This window comes from Macrotis lagotis, chromosome X (assembly GCF_037893015.1).
Source record: "Macrotis lagotis isolate mMagLag1 chromosome X, bilby.v1.9.chrom.fasta, whole genome shotgun sequence".
NCBI lineage: Eukaryota > Metazoa > Chordata > Mammalia > Peramelemorphia > Peramelidae > Macrotis > Macrotis lagotis.
Genome location: NC_133666.1, coordinates 193,705,147 through 193,723,496, shown reverse-complemented (window position 1 = coordinate 193,723,496; position 18,350 = coordinate 193,705,147).

Here is an 18,350-nt window from a genome sequence, read left to right as displayed (position 1 = left end):
AGATTCCATTCAAAATAACTACAGATGCTCATCTATATATATGCACATATGTATTTATATTAATGTTTACTTATACAGAGCTTATTTAACAAAATTCATGTAAAGACTATATGACTATAAAATACTGTATAATCATAGATCTAAATAACTGGACAAATTTTAATTTGGTACTGGTTAAACACTAGAAAGGTTGATCTATAGAACAGATTTGTTAAATAACACACAAAAGCAAATCAAAAAATATCATGGTGTGGGTAAACCCAAGACCATGCACTTATTGGGTGAAGCATGATGATGAAAACTGCTCAGAAAATTAAATAACTGTATGGTCTAATTAATGTTATGCCAGTTCCTCACACCATACACAAAAATATTCAAATGGAAATCAGGAAGGGATCACAATGTAAACAAATTAGAAGATTGATGATGAAACTTCATGATTAAACAAATAAAGAGATAAAATTAAGCAACTTTGCTAAAATAAAATTATCAAATAAAATGTAGTTAAATTTATAAGAATTACAGATTACTGGGAAAAGTAATCATTGCTACAAGTTTCTTTGATGAGAGTCTCATATTCAAAATATAGAAGGAACTGCTTTAGCTTTATTAGATTAAAGCCCATTCCCCAGTCAAAAAAATGGCCACAGGATATGAATAGGTGGGGTGGGGATGGGGGTGGGAGGGAGGTTACAGCTGATGCTTCAAGCTTTCATCTAAATTGATCAGAAGAGAGAACGCATATGCACACATACATAGACTCACAGTTGGATGCTGAAATACATTTCACTTAACAGTGAAATAGGAGGGAAAGTGGAGAAGGAAGAAGCAACTAAAGGAAGTTAGGTTAAGGAAACGAAATAAAAAATATTCCTACAAAAATATGGCTCTTTTGAGAGAGACAAAGAATGGGAAATGGCTGAAAAAGTTATAGTATATAAATGTGATGAAATTTTATTGTGCTGTAAGAAATTATAGAGATGATTTCAGAAAAACTTGGGAAGATTTATATGACCTGATAGAGAGTAAAGTGAACAGAACCAGGAAAAATATACACTCATATATGTAAATATACATATATATTGGATTAATGCATGAAATGGATTCAAATCTAGATTAATGATGAAACATTCTATTTATCCCCAATAGACAGGTGAAGACTCAGAGTGCAGAATGAGACATGATTTTTTTGACATGCCTAAAGCAGAAATTTAATTATAATTAACCATATATATTTTTATTTGGGGGTTTGTTTTTCTTTCTCTTTTGAAGGGAGAAAAATCAGAATTTTGCTAATTGAAATTACACATATATACATGTATATATGCATACAAGTAGATACATATACAATCTTCAGGGCACTATGGCTTCATAGGAGAGGATACTTGAGAATTTGATGCCCATACACTGCAATATTTTGTTTAATTTGAACCAACCTGTGTATTGAACACTCCTACACCAGCTCCAGTTCTGGACATTTCTAAGGTTCCCTTTCTGTTCCAGTTGTTCAATCATGCCCAACTTTTCATGACCCCCAGGAACCATATGTATTTGGTTTTTTTTTTGTTTTTTGGGGGTTTTTTTTGTTTTTTATTTTTAGGTTTTTTGCAAGGCAAATGGGGTTAAGTGGATTGCCCAAGGCCACACAGCTAGGCAATTATTAAGTGTCATGAGACCAGATTTGAACCCAGGTACTCCTGATTCCAAGGCCGGTGCTTTATCTACTATGCCACCTAGCCGCCCCAAACCATATGTATATATGCATACAAGTAGATACATATCTACAAGTATACCTTTATTAAATAAGTATATTAAATTAGTATTAAATAAGTTTTCTTTTCTTGATTGTTCAGGTCTTTCATCAGATGATATTCACATTTTCAGAATATTATTCTTAGCTATAAGCCTACATCTTTTACCTTTTTAAGAATATTGTATTCTAAGTTTTTCTGCTCCTTTAATAGCTGACTGCTAAGAACTGTGTGATACTGACTGTGACTTCACAGTGCCTAACTGCTTGCACTGTTTTGTACTTTGACCAGGAAGCTCTGGATTTTGGCTAAGATGTTCCTCAGACCTTTTCTTTTGTGATCAGGGACTGATCAATGGTTTCTATCTTCAAGTTGTCCTTATGGAAAATTCTTGTGCGCCCCCCCCCCATTTGACTGTTCTTACAGCTAGTACCAGAGTTACTAGCTCCTTCTTTGGAGGGATTTTTAGATTTGCAATAATTTTTTATGCTGGCCATTGTTTTCTTTGATTTATTTCTCTCTCCAGCAAGGGTTTGGTGCAGGGCCATATTCTATCCTCTTCTTCATTTTTGGCCAGCAGGTCCTACTTGATCTATCTAACCCTAGACCACCTGGATTCCTGTGCTTCTTTTCTGGTAAAAAAAAAATTACAGAATCTTCAGGGCCCTCCATGGCTTCATAGGAGAGGATATTTGAGAATTTAATGCCCATAGACTGCAATATTCTGTTTGATTTGAACCAACCTTTGTACTGAACATTCCTATGCCAGCTCCAGTTCTGGACATTTCTAAGGTTCGCTTGTTCAGTTGTTCAGTCATGTCCAACTCTTCATGACCCCAGGGACCATAATACAAAAGGCCCTTTTATCTTCCACTATCTCCTGAAGTCTGTCCAAGCTTATGTTCATTGCTTCCATGACACTTATCTTCCATGAACATATCCGTCTTATCTTCTGCCATTCCCTTCTCCTTTTACCCTCAGCCTTTCCCAACATCAGGGACTTTTCCAATGAGTCCAGTCTTTTCATTATGTGGCCAAAGTATTTAAGGTTTAGATTCAGTATTTGACCTTCCAGTAAATTTAATTATTGACTGGTTTGATCTTCTTGCTATTCAAGGCCACAATTCACAAGTGTCAATTTTATCATTCAGTTTTCTTTGTAGTTCGGCTCTCACAGCCATACATTGCTACTGGAAAAAAAAAACATTTTATTGTTATTTAGTCATTTGCAGATGCCTGATTTTTCATGAACCCATTTGTGGTTTTCAAGGAAAAAAATAGGGGGATGGTTTGCAATTTCCTTCTCCAGATCATTTTATAGATGAGGAAACTGAAGCAAACAGGATTAAGAGTCTTGCTCTGAGTCTCACAGCTACTAAGTCTTTAGACCAGATTTGAATTCAAGTCTTCCTGATCATAGGACTAGCATTCTACCCATTACACCACTGAGCTACCTAGAAAAAGCATAGCTTTAACTATACGATCTTTGTTGACAAGGTGATGTCTTTGCTTTTTAGTATCTTGTTCAGATTTGCCATTGTTTTCCTTCCAAGGAGAAAGTCTTTTAATTTTATGACTGTATCCACTATCTGCATTGATCTTTGAGCCCAGTTAAATCTGATACTAATTCTGTTTCTTCTCCTTATATTTGACAAAAAGTGATTCTGCCAAGATCTTAATTTTTGTGATGTTAACTTCAAACCAGGTTTTACACTCTCTTCTTTGACCCTTATCAAGAGGCTTCTTAATTCTTCACTTTCTGCTATCAAAGTTGTTTTGTCAGCATATCTGCAATCATTGATATTTCTCCCAGCAATCTTAATTTCAGCGTTTAATTTGTTCAATTTGGCATGATATGCTCTGCATATAAGTAAATGAAATAAGGTCACAACCTTATTATTCTCCTTTCTTAATCTTAAATCAACCATTTGTTCCATGTTCAGTTCATACTCATGCAGGTTCCTCAGCAGAAAAGTAAGATGATCAATATAATACTTCCATTTGTTCGAGGACTTGTGTAATCCACACTCTCAGGCTGTCAATGAAGCAGAATGTTTTTCTGGAACTCCCTTGCTTTCTCTGTATTCCAGTGTATATTGATAATTTTGTCTTTACCTTTGACTCTGAAAACCAACCTACTTTTCTGGTAATTTTTAGTTCACCTAATGCTGAAGCCTAGTTGAAGAATCTTTTTTTTTAGGTTTTTTTTTTGCAAGGCAAATGGGGTAAAGTGGCTTGCCCAAGGCCACACAGCTAGGTAATTATTAAATGTCTGAGACCGGATTTGAACCCAGGTACTCCTGACTCCAAGGCTGGTGCTTTATCCACTACGCCACCTAGCCACCCCCTAGTTGAAGAATCTTAAGCATAATTGTGCTATTGTGTGAAATGAGCACCGTTGAATGGTAATTTTAATATTCTTTGGCAGTGTCTCCTTTTAGGATTAGGACTTAAACTGATCTTTCCCAATCCAGTGGCCACTGTTGAGTTTCCCAAACTTCTGTGATATTGAGTGTAACTCTTTAAAAGCATCATCTTTTTGGATTTGAAATAGATCAGCTGAAATTTCCATCACCTTCACTAGTCTTACTGTTTAAGAATGCTTTGTTAGGCCCACTTGACTTTATTCTCAAGGATATCTGGCTCTGCATTAGTAATCAAACTATTTTGGTTATTGGCAATGTTAAGATCCTTCTTGTACAGTTTTTCTGTATATTCTTGCCACTTCTTCTTAATCACTGTGCATAACATAATACTTTGTTCCATTGAGCTATCAATGACAAGGCAGTGATCCAGATGTGGTCCAGGATTCCCACTCTTATACTTTTCTGACTATTCTGACTGTTTTTTTTTTAAGGGAGGCCTGGGCTCCTGCTACCTTTAGACATATAGTCTCTGATCAGTGCTTGGAACCAAATAGTTGACTTCCTTTTCTATTTCTCATGAACTTTCATACAATTCTGATGTGGAAGAAGCCATTTGCTGTTATTTCTTACTGAACTAATTGACTATTATTTATATGTATTGCAAACTTCAGTATTTCGTTGGAGTATTTAGATGGAAGCTGAACAGTTTATCTCCCACTCAAACAACCTTTTTGTCCAGAAATCTCTATATCACTACATTTAAAGCAAACAGTTCAATATTACAGATTACTTTTTTTTGAAGCTAGTATATCTAACATTATTGATATTTATAATAATATAGTGCAAAATAATATAGCAAAATTTCTATGTCCTGTATTGAATATCTGTGCCCTACTTTAAATTGTACATTTGTATAATTATTCAGGATTCCTTTGTAATTCTTACACTAAAGTACACCACCATCAATTTTTGAAAATTTTCTATCTAAGTTGCTTTGTCTTCTGTCAAGAAATTATATTTTAAATTAACATCAGTAACTATGTGTCCCCAAAATAACCACATTAGAGGAAATAAGTTATAGCCTAGTTTCAGCAACACTACTTATGATTTTATATTTTAGAGAAACTAGCTCTCCATTGTATGATAATGGGAAAATGAAGTTCAAGGTTTGAATGTAGTAAAGGTGGCAGGAATTTTAAGAGATAAGGAAAGCTAAATTTTGTGTAAAATGTTATATGGTACTCTTGGTGTTAAAAGGAAAGGGGAGGCAGGGTAGCAAGAAATGTCCACATTTTTAATTTTGAATGGGAGAACATGGTGCATTAGAAATAATAATCAGTGTATTTGGAATCACATACTCAACTGTCTATGTGAAGCTGAGAAGGTTATTTAAACCCTATGAGCCTAAGGTTAATTCTTTGCCATGTGAGAATGATAATGCTTGCATTACTTATCATCTGAGGTTGTTGGAAAGTAATACATTTTGCAAATCTTAACATGAGTTGAATGAACATAAATATATTTTACATGTACATTTAGGTACATACATGTTTCATTTATGATATGCATATAAAATACATGAATATTTTAGAATGATGGTAAAATTGAATCTATTGAATAGCAATTCATTTTTTTTTCATTCTGTCATTGCAGTGGTTTCCTGAAGAACCAATTAAATGTTGGCTGTTAAATACATAAGAACAATTATCATTAAAGTACCTTATTTATTCATAGAACTTGGTTCTACCTTAGGCCAAGGAGGCTTAACCTGGGGTCTGTGAAATTTTTTTAGTATTTTGATAAGTATATTTCAGTTGGTTTCCTTTAACATCCAATATATTTTATTTTAGGCATATTAAATATTAGTATTATTAAATATTAAAATATTTAACATATTAATATTAAAATAAATAAAAATTATTTAGGTATATTAAAACATAGGTTTTGCCAGATTGCAAAGGGATCTATGGCACAAAAAAGATTAAAGACCCTTATTCTAGATCAAACCAAGGAATATGTAATTAATATTTTCCATTTAAAATTAAATTTATCACAGATATAATAGTTTTATAATATACTTATACCATACTAATTGAGAATGGTCATAACTCTGCCACTAAGATAAATCAGAGACTAAATGGGTACTGAAGCTATTTTTACAGACACTTAAAAGTAAGATGATGCCTTAATATCAGCAAGTGCAGAGACATCAATTTTTATGATACCCATTTGTGCTTGGGAGACAGTACAGCATAAAAAATAACATGTTGGTTTTGGAAGTTCAAATACAGATATTTTTCACTTTATGTTAATGACCAGATATCTTTATTCCACAGAATTTTACATTAAACAGTTTTTGCATAATGTGAATTTGTTCATAAATTTATAGAGGTGGAAGAAGGTAAAAGGGGGGGTTTGTGCTTATGGAGATAGGGAGTCAGCAAATAATTGAAAGACTCATGGGGCCAGGGATAGAGAAGTGAGAGCAGAACTGGTAACAGGGGAGGGGGTATGGGAAAAGAAGAGACATGGGTACAGACAGGAGAGGATGAACTTACAGCTACCTTGTAAGGTTGGGGATAGACACAGGGTACCCAAGTTCAGATAGGATTAAGATAGACATACAGAGTTGAACAGGTGGACAGAATGGGGCTAAGGAATCTAAAGTATTGCTGGTCTCAAGCTAAGCTTCTTTTCCTTTGTTGGTGGTGAAGGTGGTGGTGGTTGGTGGTGATCTCGGTGGTCTCTCTAGCTTTCAGTTCTGCTTTCACTTAGAAAGTATTTTGGCTTTTTGGTAAGGGAGAGGGAGGTCCCAGAGGGGCAGGAATGAAGAGATCACAGTACTGTGTAGTAAAGTTAACATAGGTCTTTTCTTTGGAATGTGGATATCATAAGTTAAATTTGCTTAATACAAATTGATGTAAAGCAAGAACTGTATGTATCTGGGTTTAAGTCCTATTTGACCCTGGTCAAGTCTGTTTAACCTCTCAGCTTCAGTATTATCCTCATTTATTAAACTGCATAATAATAATAATAGTTATTTCATAATGTTATAAACTTACTGTTTGTAAAGCATATTTGAAAACTTAAAGGAGCTTGTAAAAAACAACTAGTAATATCTGTCATTTCTAACTGTAGCAAATTGTAAGCATCGTCACCATCACTGTAGTAGTAGTAATAACATCAGATATTAGAAGCCAAACAGCAATTATTATGACTTTATGTAGAGAATTTATATTCGTTATGTGATATTTTATTAAAATTATTATCAATAATAGTTCACATCTATCTATATTTGATCCTTACAACAAACCTTTGAGGTAGCTGCTAATATAACTCTATTTTATAAGTAACCTGAGATTGAGAGAAATTAAAGGACTTGTTCAGTACTATACAAGCTATTAAGTGTTTCCTTGTTAAAGTGGAGTGCTGGTAAATGAAAGTCATAGATATAGAGGTTATAGCTTAGAACATATTTCTTATTTTAGTGAACTCTCTTTGGATATGTAAGAACCTAGACAGAAGTATTAACAGTAGCTAAGCAATATTAGTTTTATTTTCACAATTAAGTCTCTTCTAAGCAGAGAAGAATAATTGATAAATAGCTCCATGCCCTTGAAATGAGATTTCTTTGAAAGGAAAATAAAATTAGAAGATATACAAGGAGAAATAGATTAGGACATATTTTAAGAGTCAAAGAAAATTCACATTAAAAAGCTATTATCATAGCATTTGGGGAAAATGGGGTTCATTGTAAGTTTTTTTCAATCATAGAGAGCTTTATTATACAGATGATGTATATTAATTGACTTGTCTACTAATTGCAAGATCCTTTTCAAATATGTTTTTTATAGATTCTTTGATGAATGCTAGTAGTTATTCAACAAACAACTGAAATATAGGTAGCTTTTAAATACAATAAAAATCAAAAAATATCTTTTTAGTTAATTCTTAGAATTTGAAAAATAGAGTGAAAGTATAGTAAAATATGTGAATAAAATATGACAGGTTCAAAAGAGAGTCCAAATTCTAAAAATGCATATGCCAAGGAAGTTAAATTTCTTTAACTTTAATTTAAAATGATTTGTTTATTTTCATAAGTGGAACTATTTATCTAAGTTCTATGCAAAGCTCAACTTACAAAGAAATATTGATAAAAAAATAAATGAATGTTAAACAAGTTATGGGAAAGTACACACGTTCATTTTGCAAAACTTGGAGATCATGGGTATGTTGCATAAAACTTGTCTAATGTTCTGCCTGAACCACTTTTATTTGTTGCTAATGCATACTTTCATTTTCTATTTTACAAGGGCTGACTCCGTGAATAGGTGTAGTTGGGGGTTAGGGGGCAGAATGACTTTATTTGGAAATACAGACAATGTAGAAACAAAAAATATAAATAAAACATTTTAAAAGGAAAATGACAAGAGGTTTAGTTCTACTGTACCACTTATTATTATTACTACTAAGTCATTTAAATTTACTAGCTCCACTCTGAATACATGCCTAAAAAAAATGACGATTTAGGGAAACTTGGAAAAAAGTTGAAACTTGGTATTCTAATGCCTCTAAAGTAAATATGATAATGTGCTTACAGTTGTGTTTAGTTTTAATTATCTAAAATATTCTTCTCTCCTTTTATTTTTGTTACAGAATTAGTACCTAGGAAAGACCTCCTTATGAAAACATACTTTATTGTGATACAACCACCCAGAAACTATGACTCTTCTAGTCATATTCAAGTTTTTGCATATTAATTTTTAAAATTATTCTAAGTAAAGTCATTGAAAAAAGTTAATATTCTTTATATCTACAAACAGAAAGCAGCAGACTTAGAATGTGGAATCTTGACATTAGAAGGACACAGTTGGGAAAATCTAATTGTGGTTGAGTATTTCTGAAGAGACCTTTCATTTTCACAGGAAACTAGGCTTATGTTTTTTGCTCAAGATAGGGTATAAGCAGATTTATCATTTCATTTGTCTTGAAACTTTGTTGAGTATTTTTCTGAATTTACCATGATTCACTGAGAAAGAAATGTTTTAGTAAACTGACTTATTTTCTACTAAATTCTGACTTAAATTGTTTACTCCCAAAAATGTTAAATATAATCCAAAATTTTAGTGTGTTGGCACATCTATTATTTTAGTGAGGGAAGGCAAAAGGGAGAATGAAGCTCCTCTGTATACATATTTCACAAATGACATTCTTTTCTTCAATTATATTGAAATACCACAGCTGTTTCTTTACCTAGTAGTAATTTTATGTTTTGCTTTAGAGGCAAAGTGCTTCTCCTTATACTTTTATGAAAGCATTTGAGTACTTTTAAAAAGCCTTTTTATAGATAAAAGGATAAAGTACTCAAATCATTGAGGATCACAATGGAATGAGCACAACCTAATAATTTAATAAGTGGTATTATTTTAACAAGCTATATTTTTATTACCTAAAAGGTTATTTGTGAATTTTTCCTGTCAGGTGGTGGGAAAAGGGGTGTCATTTGGATAATAATAATAATGATGATGATGATGATAATAATAATAATAATAATAATAATAATTTATAACCATTTATTTCTTCCTTTTTTAAATTAAACTGAAATGGCTTTTGTAAGAAGCAAGATAGCACTTTAGGTTCTGACATATAGTGGAGGATACATCTCTACCACTGCTTCCCCTCTTTCCTAGCTCTTGTCAGAACACAGACAGTCATAATAAATTTTGACACTGGAGAGTTTTATGTATATGCATATTAAAATGTAAAATACAAAAACCTTTTATTCATTTGTTTTTCCTGTTCACATTCCTCAATTCACAAATCTTCCATGCTCCTCCCACCACTGTTTTTTAAAGTTTTATTGCTACATTTTGCTTTTGTTTGTCATTCATTTCCAAATGTATCCCTCCCTTGTCTTCAACCCATCAAGGCAGTTCAGAAATATCAATTAATATATCTAACATGATACACATCATTCCATCCTCATAGTTGTGCACTTTCTCAACAAACTAGGGACACACATTTTCTTTCCCCAGGCCAGGAGTGGCAAATTTGATGTGGTTATTCTTAGTTTTGTTTTTGTTTTTGCCAATGGGGTTAAGTGACTTGCCCAAGGTCACACAACTAGGTAATTATTAAGTGTCTGAGGTCAGCTTTGAACTCAGGTACTCCTGACTCCAGGGCCAGGGCTCTATCCACTGTGCCATCTAGCTGCCCCATTGTGGTTTTTCTTTCCATTTATATTGTTATAAATATTGTGTATACTATTCATGTAAGTCTTTCCAAGTCTTCACATGGTGGCAGTGATTATAAAATGAAAGGTTTGTACATGTCTTAAGACAGTCCCTGGCACATAATAGATATTTCATAAATGTTTCTTCCCTTTCCCTGTCTTATTAATTCCTACCATTCCTTCCTACTTATTCCTTCTAAAATTCCTTTTATTCATCATCGTCTATAGCACAGTTATAATTCAATATATCAGTGTGCCACCATTTGCTTAGCCATTCTCCTTTCAATACTTTGTTACCAGCTCTTTACTAATATTTTGTCCTTCATTCTCAAAGAAGACCAGACATCAGGGAGATGGTGAGAGGTGCTGTGCTAAATCACCAGCTTCACTTTCTTTTCTAGAACCATCTGGATCCAATGGTCAGATATGAATCAGGATCCCCTTCAAGGGTGGGAGATAGAATCTAGCGTCATACACTTTGACACTAACTAGCTGTGTGACCTTGGGCAAGTCTCATATCTGACTGCATCCAGAACCATCTCCAGTCATCCTCCCTGATGTCATGGTGGTCTTTGAGAACTAAGGACAAACATTATCAGTTCTTTACTACCACAAAAGTTCTGCTATTCATTTTCAAGGCTTAGCAAAAGAGTCCCTACCAATATTAACTTGCAAGAACCCATTATAGCCATTCATACTATACAGTACCTTTGATCACCCACCATAACTGTTACTTACCCACTTCTACCTAATCAGTCTGTCCCTCAAATCCCCCCAAGAATGCTTGAGCTCTTCTATGTATTCATTTGGAATCCCCAATATTATTATAATAACCTGGCTGATTCTTGTGTTGCGCTAGCCTTTCCCCTTTTCCAAGGCATCACAACATGGATATATGGCAGATCATCTTGAGGTCCTACAGTTAGTAAGCATCAGGGAAACTTTGACCTTAGTCCTAAATAGATTTATTTCTCCAAATCCCTCAAATTTGAACGGAGGGATTTTAGTAGCTCAGGGCTGCCAATTAGCATCAGAGCTTGTGAGAAGCTGAGGGGTTCTTGCTGCCCCTCTTCTGAATTTACTGATACAATTTCATCAGCACCCCAGGGAATGCAGATCAATTGCTTTCTTATCAATTCTTTGTTTCAGTAACCACATCCAAAGTTCTCTTATCTCTCCTTCTGGATTCTAGAGTTATCCCTAAGGAGTCAAAGGAAATTTTCCAATGATATATTGCCTTGAAATTCCTCTATTGTGAATTTCCCTAAGATTCAGTAGAAAATAATTTGTTAGCCAATCTTGAATAACTTGTATTAAGTACTGTTAACTGAAGGGAAAATAAGAACAGTTGGTACAATTGTCCAAGCAGTAGTCTTTGACACACCCACAGATGCATAGAGTTCAGGGGAAATAAACTCAAGTTGAGAGCACAAAGTGATTTTCATGGTTGGGAGTCCTTTCCCTTCATTTGTGGTATACCCAAGAATTTCCTTAGTCAAGATGTGGACTGGTTAATTGCTTGAGAGTGGCATAGTAATAGTTTTTACTCTTTTTCTTATAAATATTCCAAAAAATTCTATGTGGATCCAGAAAATTGCTTCTGGATACAAATAAGCCTTTTGTTGCAGCTATGAGTGTTGGGTTACATGAAGTAGAAGGAATGACAATCAAGGAGAAGAACCTGTCCAAAACTGGTTTATATCTGAACTATACCCAGATGATGCAAATCCAGAAAGGGCACAGACATAGTATAGAATGAATTGTCCCAGAGATTCCGTACTTGAGCAATTCCTGTCTCCTCTTAGCTTCACTCCCCTGGAGCATCCAGCCCACCAGTTTTCTCATCCTTTAACACTTCACACTTCCCCTCTTACTCTTCTATTCAGTGATACAAGCCTCTTTGCTTTTCCTTAAGATATTACATCTCCCCATTTCAGGCATTTTTAATGTCTGTCCCCCAAGCATAAAATATTTTCCCTCCTCCTCTCTATCTCCTAGCTTTCCTGTCTTCAAGTACCAGCTAAAATCCTATCCTCTACAGGAAGAATACCCTGATTTAAAAAAAATAATTACATATGTTGGTTGATATTTTCTGTTTCTTAACATCTTCATATTCTAAAGCATCCTTTCTTTTCCTCCTCCCAGAGAGTCATCTCATATGACAAATAATATTTTTAATAGAGTAGAAAAAAATTGACACAACTGATCAATACATTGAAAATGTCTGCAATATATTTTCAACAGGTAACATCTGAGAGCCTCCTACCTCCCTGAAGTGATAACTTGGGGATTTTTTCTCATATTTCTTCATTCAAATCCCACTTGAACTTTATAGTTTTCTTACATTTCCTTTTTTTGGGTGTGTACCTATTGTTGAAGTTCCTATGTATATTGTTTTTGTAACTCTGCTTATTTCATTTTGTATCAGTTCATATACATCTTTCTATGCTTCTCTGTATTATAAATCATTTCTTACACCACAGTGATATTACATTATATTCACGTATCACAATATGTTTAACTATTTCCCAATTAATGGGTATCTACTTTGGAGAACATGGAGACTTGTTTTTTTAAAAGTGCCTTCCTTGAGGGATAAGTCCTATGATGGAATATCTGAGTCAAAAGGTATAAATATTTTAGTTACATTATTTGCACAATTTCAAATTGTTTTCCAAAATGGTTGCAGCATTTTATAGCTTTTCCAATAACATATTAGTATGCCTAACATTGTACAGCCCCTCCAACAGTGAGGTTGCTATTGTCTTATTTTTGCCAGTTTTCAGGGTTTGTGATGAAACTTTCAGGGTATTGTTTTGATTTGTCTTTTATTATTAGGACTTTGGAGCATTCTTTCATGATGGTATTAATACTTTTGCAGTTCTTTTGAGAATTGTCTGATCACATCTTTGGCCATTTATCAATTGTATTTTTTTCATACATGTATATGAATATTTTTATATAAATGTGAAATGTAGGACACATTTATATGTATATTTTGTTTATCTTGGATAACAAATCTTATCAGAGATATTTAGTTCAAATATTTTTTTTCTCATTTGATCACTTTCCCTTCTTATTCCAAATACATTAATGTCAGTGCAAAAACTCTTCAATTTCAAGTAATTAAAATTATCTATTTATATTATGTAATTGCCACTATTTCTTGTTCAGGTAAGAATGAAACTCCTACCCATAGCTATGAAAGGTACACAATCTATTTCTTTTCTGATTTTTCTATGGTAAGATGTTTAATATTAAAAACACATAGCAGTTTAGGTTATAATGTGGAATATCATCTTGATCTAAGCTTCATTATTTTAAACTTCTTTCCAGTTTTCCCAAGTTTATTTTAATCAAGAAAGGAGCTAGTTTCCTGGATAATTTATATTTTCAACTTTATTAAACACTAGGTTATTGAGTTCTATTGTTTCTGAATCTCCCCTTATATTCTGCTTAATTTCTCTATTTTTAACTGATACCAGATGCTATTTTATAATATAGTTTGAGTTTTGCAATTATTATTCCCCCATCCCTACTTCTTTTTAACATTTCCCTCAATAATTTAGCTCTTTTGTTGTTCAAATGAATTTTATTAATATTTTATCAAGTTCTGTAAAATATTCCCTTGGAAATTTGATTGTTATAGTATTAAAAGTGTAAGTTATTTTTATTATATTGACACAGCCTAGTGATGAGCATTGAATATTCCTGCAGATATTTAAGATATCCATTATTTCTTTAAGGAGCTCTTTATAATTAAATCCATAGAAGTCTTTTGGGTGCACAAACAGGACAATCCCCAGATATTTTATATATGGTGTATTTTTTGGGATGTTTCCCTTTCTATTATTGCTTCTTGTGTATTGTTATATAGAAATGGTGTTGACTTTGGGGGATGTATTTTGTAGCCTCCAATTATGCTGAAATACTGTCTCAATTATAATCAACAAAAGACAGTTCCTAGTGTAAAGGAGTTTACAATTTTATTGTAGAGACAACATGCAGACAAGTATATGGAAAGAAAGCCATGTTCAGAATAAAGGAAGTAATTAGAGAAAAGGCAATAAAATTAAGAAGGGTTAGGAAAGGCTTCCAAATAAAAGATGAAATTTTAATTGAAACTTAAAGGAAGCCAAGGAGGTCATTATTCAGAGTAAAGGAAAAAGCACTTTCCAGCCCTGAGGGACAGCCAAAAACAGAGCTCAGAGATGAATTGGCTTGTTTGTGGAGGTATCACTGGATTGCAGAGTATTTGATGGAAGAAGACTGAAAAGGTAGAAGGGTACATGGTGGGCTTTGAATTCCAAACAACGTTTTGTATTTGATTCTGAAGGCATTAAAGAATCAATGGTGTTTATTGAGGAAAAGGATTGGGAATGGAGTTGTGGGGCAATGTGAATAGAATTGTGCTTTAAGAAAATCATCCTATTAGCTGAATGGGAGATGGATTAGAATGGGGAGAGATTTGAGGTAGGTAGATGCTCTAGAAGGCTATTATGATAATTCATATGTAAGATGATGAGGACCTGGCATCATAGTGGCAATGTCAGAGGAGAAAAAGGGAGGATTTGAAAGATGTTGCAAAAGTGAAACTTGGGGCTTAGTCACAGATTGGATATTGGGAGGAGGTACAGGTTGAGATATAGGAGTCCAGAATGACTCCTAGCTTGTGAATATGAGGGGCTGGAAGAATTGTGTTGCCTTCTACAGTAATAGGGAGGGTGAAAGTAGGGGAAGAATTTAGGGAGAAAGATAATAAATTCTGTTTTGGACATTTTGAATTTAAGATTTCTACTGGATGTCCAATACATAATGTCTGAAAAGCAGCTGGGTATGTGTGATTGGAGGTCAGCAAAGAATCTGGGGCAAGATAGGTAGATTTAAGGATCATTAGGCTATGAGTGACAGAACCAGTTTGCTAGAGTAAAGTAACACTAACCCAGCCCTCATAATATTCCCCTTAAAAAAATTTAATATAATGTGTTAAATCGAATTCTAAAGTGCCATGACTAACAAAAAAATCCAGTCCAGGACAATTTAGGAAGAGAGAAGGAGAGATCTATGGCACTGGCATGAGGTCTGGTCAGTAAAACAACATGGGGGTGACACCAGCTATGGGCTTGGAAGGTAGTTCAATGTCAGCAGCATCATTAGCTGTACTAGGAATACTCATTGCCCAGACATTGTAAGAGAACTGAATATTTGATTAGAAAGGGGGACCCTTATCCTAGCACTAAACAGAAGACTAGGCATCATTTGGCAACTTCATTACCTGTTACAAAGTCAAAAGAATTAAAAATAGAAGAAAATGTGAAATAACTCATCTGAAAAATGCCTGATCTGAAAAATAGACTGAGAAGAGTTAATTTAAGAATTATTAGACTACCTGAATGTTATAATTTAAAAAAGTGGTCTAGTCATCATATTTCAAGAAATTATAAAGGATACTCTGAGGACAAACTAGAAATTTACCAGTGACCTCCTGGAAGAGATGCAAAAATTCCAAGTTCCAGACCTTACAGATCAAGGAGAAAGTACTTCAAGCCAGAAAGAAATCAAGTATCATAGAACCACAGTCAAGATTGTACAAGATGAAGCAACTTCCATGTAAAAGGAGCACAAGGTTTGGAATATAATCTTTCAAAAGCAAAGGAAGAATAGCCTACTCAGAAAACCTGAGTATTATCCAATAGCAGGAAAAATATATTTGAAAAAAGAGGGCTTCCCAAGAATTTCTGATGCAAATATCAGGTTTGAATAAAAAATCTAGCATTCAAACATGAGGTTCAAGTAAGGTATAAAAATATAATAATGAGTAAAAAATCATAAGGCACTAAATGAGATTAAACTATTTGCATTTCCAAGTTGAAAAAATATAACCCTCAAGAACTTTGTCTTTGGGACAATTAGAAGAAATCTACTTGGAGGTTATAAATGTTGAGTTTTTTATATTGGTCTAATTTCAAAGGAAAAATGGAAGGCTGAAAAAAGAATAATGTACCAGGAGAAAGGAGAAGCAAAACAAAGAATCGGGAAATTATCTCACCTAAAAAGGCAAACAGAAGAGGTTTTACAATAGAGGGGCAAATGGGAACAGGCAACATTTGAATCTCACACTATCTGAAGTGGTTCAAAGAGTGAAGAATATAATACTCAGTTGTGTATAAAAATATATCTTTCCTAACAGGGAAGAAGAAGAGGACGAGGCTAAGAGGAAGGTAGAGGTAATGGGAGAATATTAAAGTAAACATTGCTCAGAAGCAAAATAGACTTGAAAAGTGACAGGGTTACAAAAAAAGGACATATGAGGACCAGGAAAAGAAGCATGAATATAGGAAGAACTTGGAAAAAAATTAAAAAGCATATAAAAGGATTAGACACAGAAAATGGACAGTTTTGATTATATAAAAATTTAAAACTCTACAAACAAAATCAATACACGTAAAAATAAGAGGGAAAATAATTAACTCAACATTATTTGCAATCATTTTCTCTGATAAAGGTGTATTTTTTTTGTAGGTTTTTGCAAGGCAAATAGGGTTAAGTGGCTTGCCCAAGGCCAGACAGCTAGGTAATTATTAAGTGTCTGAGACCATATTTGAACCCAGGTACTCCTGACTCCAGGGCCCGTGCTTTATCCACTGTGCCACATAGCTGCCCCTCTGATAAAGGCAAGACACCTTTTTTCTATTACTTTTCAGACTAATGCCTTCCCTCTGTGATAATTGCCAATTTATCCTATACACACACACACACACACACACATATACATATATATATGTATATATATATACATATATATATATATATATATATATATATATATATATATATATATATACTGCCTTCCATTAGAATATTTGACAGCAAGAACTGTTGGGTTTTTTTTTCTTTATTTGAATATCCAGGGCTTAATATAGTTCCTGGCACATTTAATAAGTGTTTGTTGATGTTTAACATGGAAATATGTTTTGCATGACTTCTCATGTATAATCAATATCATATTGCTTACTTGTTGACTGTCTAAACTTTAGGTCTGAACTATAATTTCAATAAAGTAGGAGCTTCTAGTGAGTAACTTAAACAAGTGCAAGTTGGCACCCTATTTACAATTTGCTGACTTAGAGAGTTATCTGTGGGCATTTAAAGGTTTAAGTTACTTGCCTAGGATTACTGTGTCAAAGACAGGATTTGAACTTAATACTCCCTTTCTCTCTAAGGCCAGCTGTCTACTATGCCTTGTAGCTTCTCTAAGATCTGTTATTCAAGATGTGCTGTATATATGTTAGTGTGTGTGTATAAATATGTATGTGTATGTATATGTATGTGTGTGTGTGTTTTCAAGTATACATATACATATATAGGACTGACTAAAATTTATAAAAACAACATTTTCCAGTGGATGACCTGGAGAGAACAATTTGAAATCATTCTCAAAATGTAACTCAGTTGTTAGATATTTAGCAATGCCACCACTCAACTTATAAACTAGTCAGTTGGTAAAAATTTATTAAGAGCCTACTATGTGACACATGATCTGTTTTGGGGTAGAAAGAAAGGCTAAAGACAGTCTTGTCTTCAAGAAGCTCAGTCTAATGGTAGAGATAACAAGCAGACATGCACAAACAAGCTACATATAGAATAACTAGGAAATGATTAAAAGAAAGAAGGCACTAGAATTAAGAGGGATTGGAAAAGTGTTCCTGAAAAAAGATGGAATTTTAGTTCAGACTTTAATGAAACCAAGAGGCAGAGAGTATGTTAAGCAGGAGGGACAATCAGTAAAAATTCCTGGGGCTGAGAGATGGAATGTCTTATTTGTTAAACAGAGTATGTAGTCAAGAATAATATATAAGAAGACTGGAAATGTGGGGGAAGGGAAGTTATGAAGTGCCAAAACATGGGACTTTCTTTTTGACCCTGGAGTTTACTGAATAGGGGATGATACTATCAGATTTTTGCTATAGACAAATCACTTTGGTGATTGAAAGGAGGATA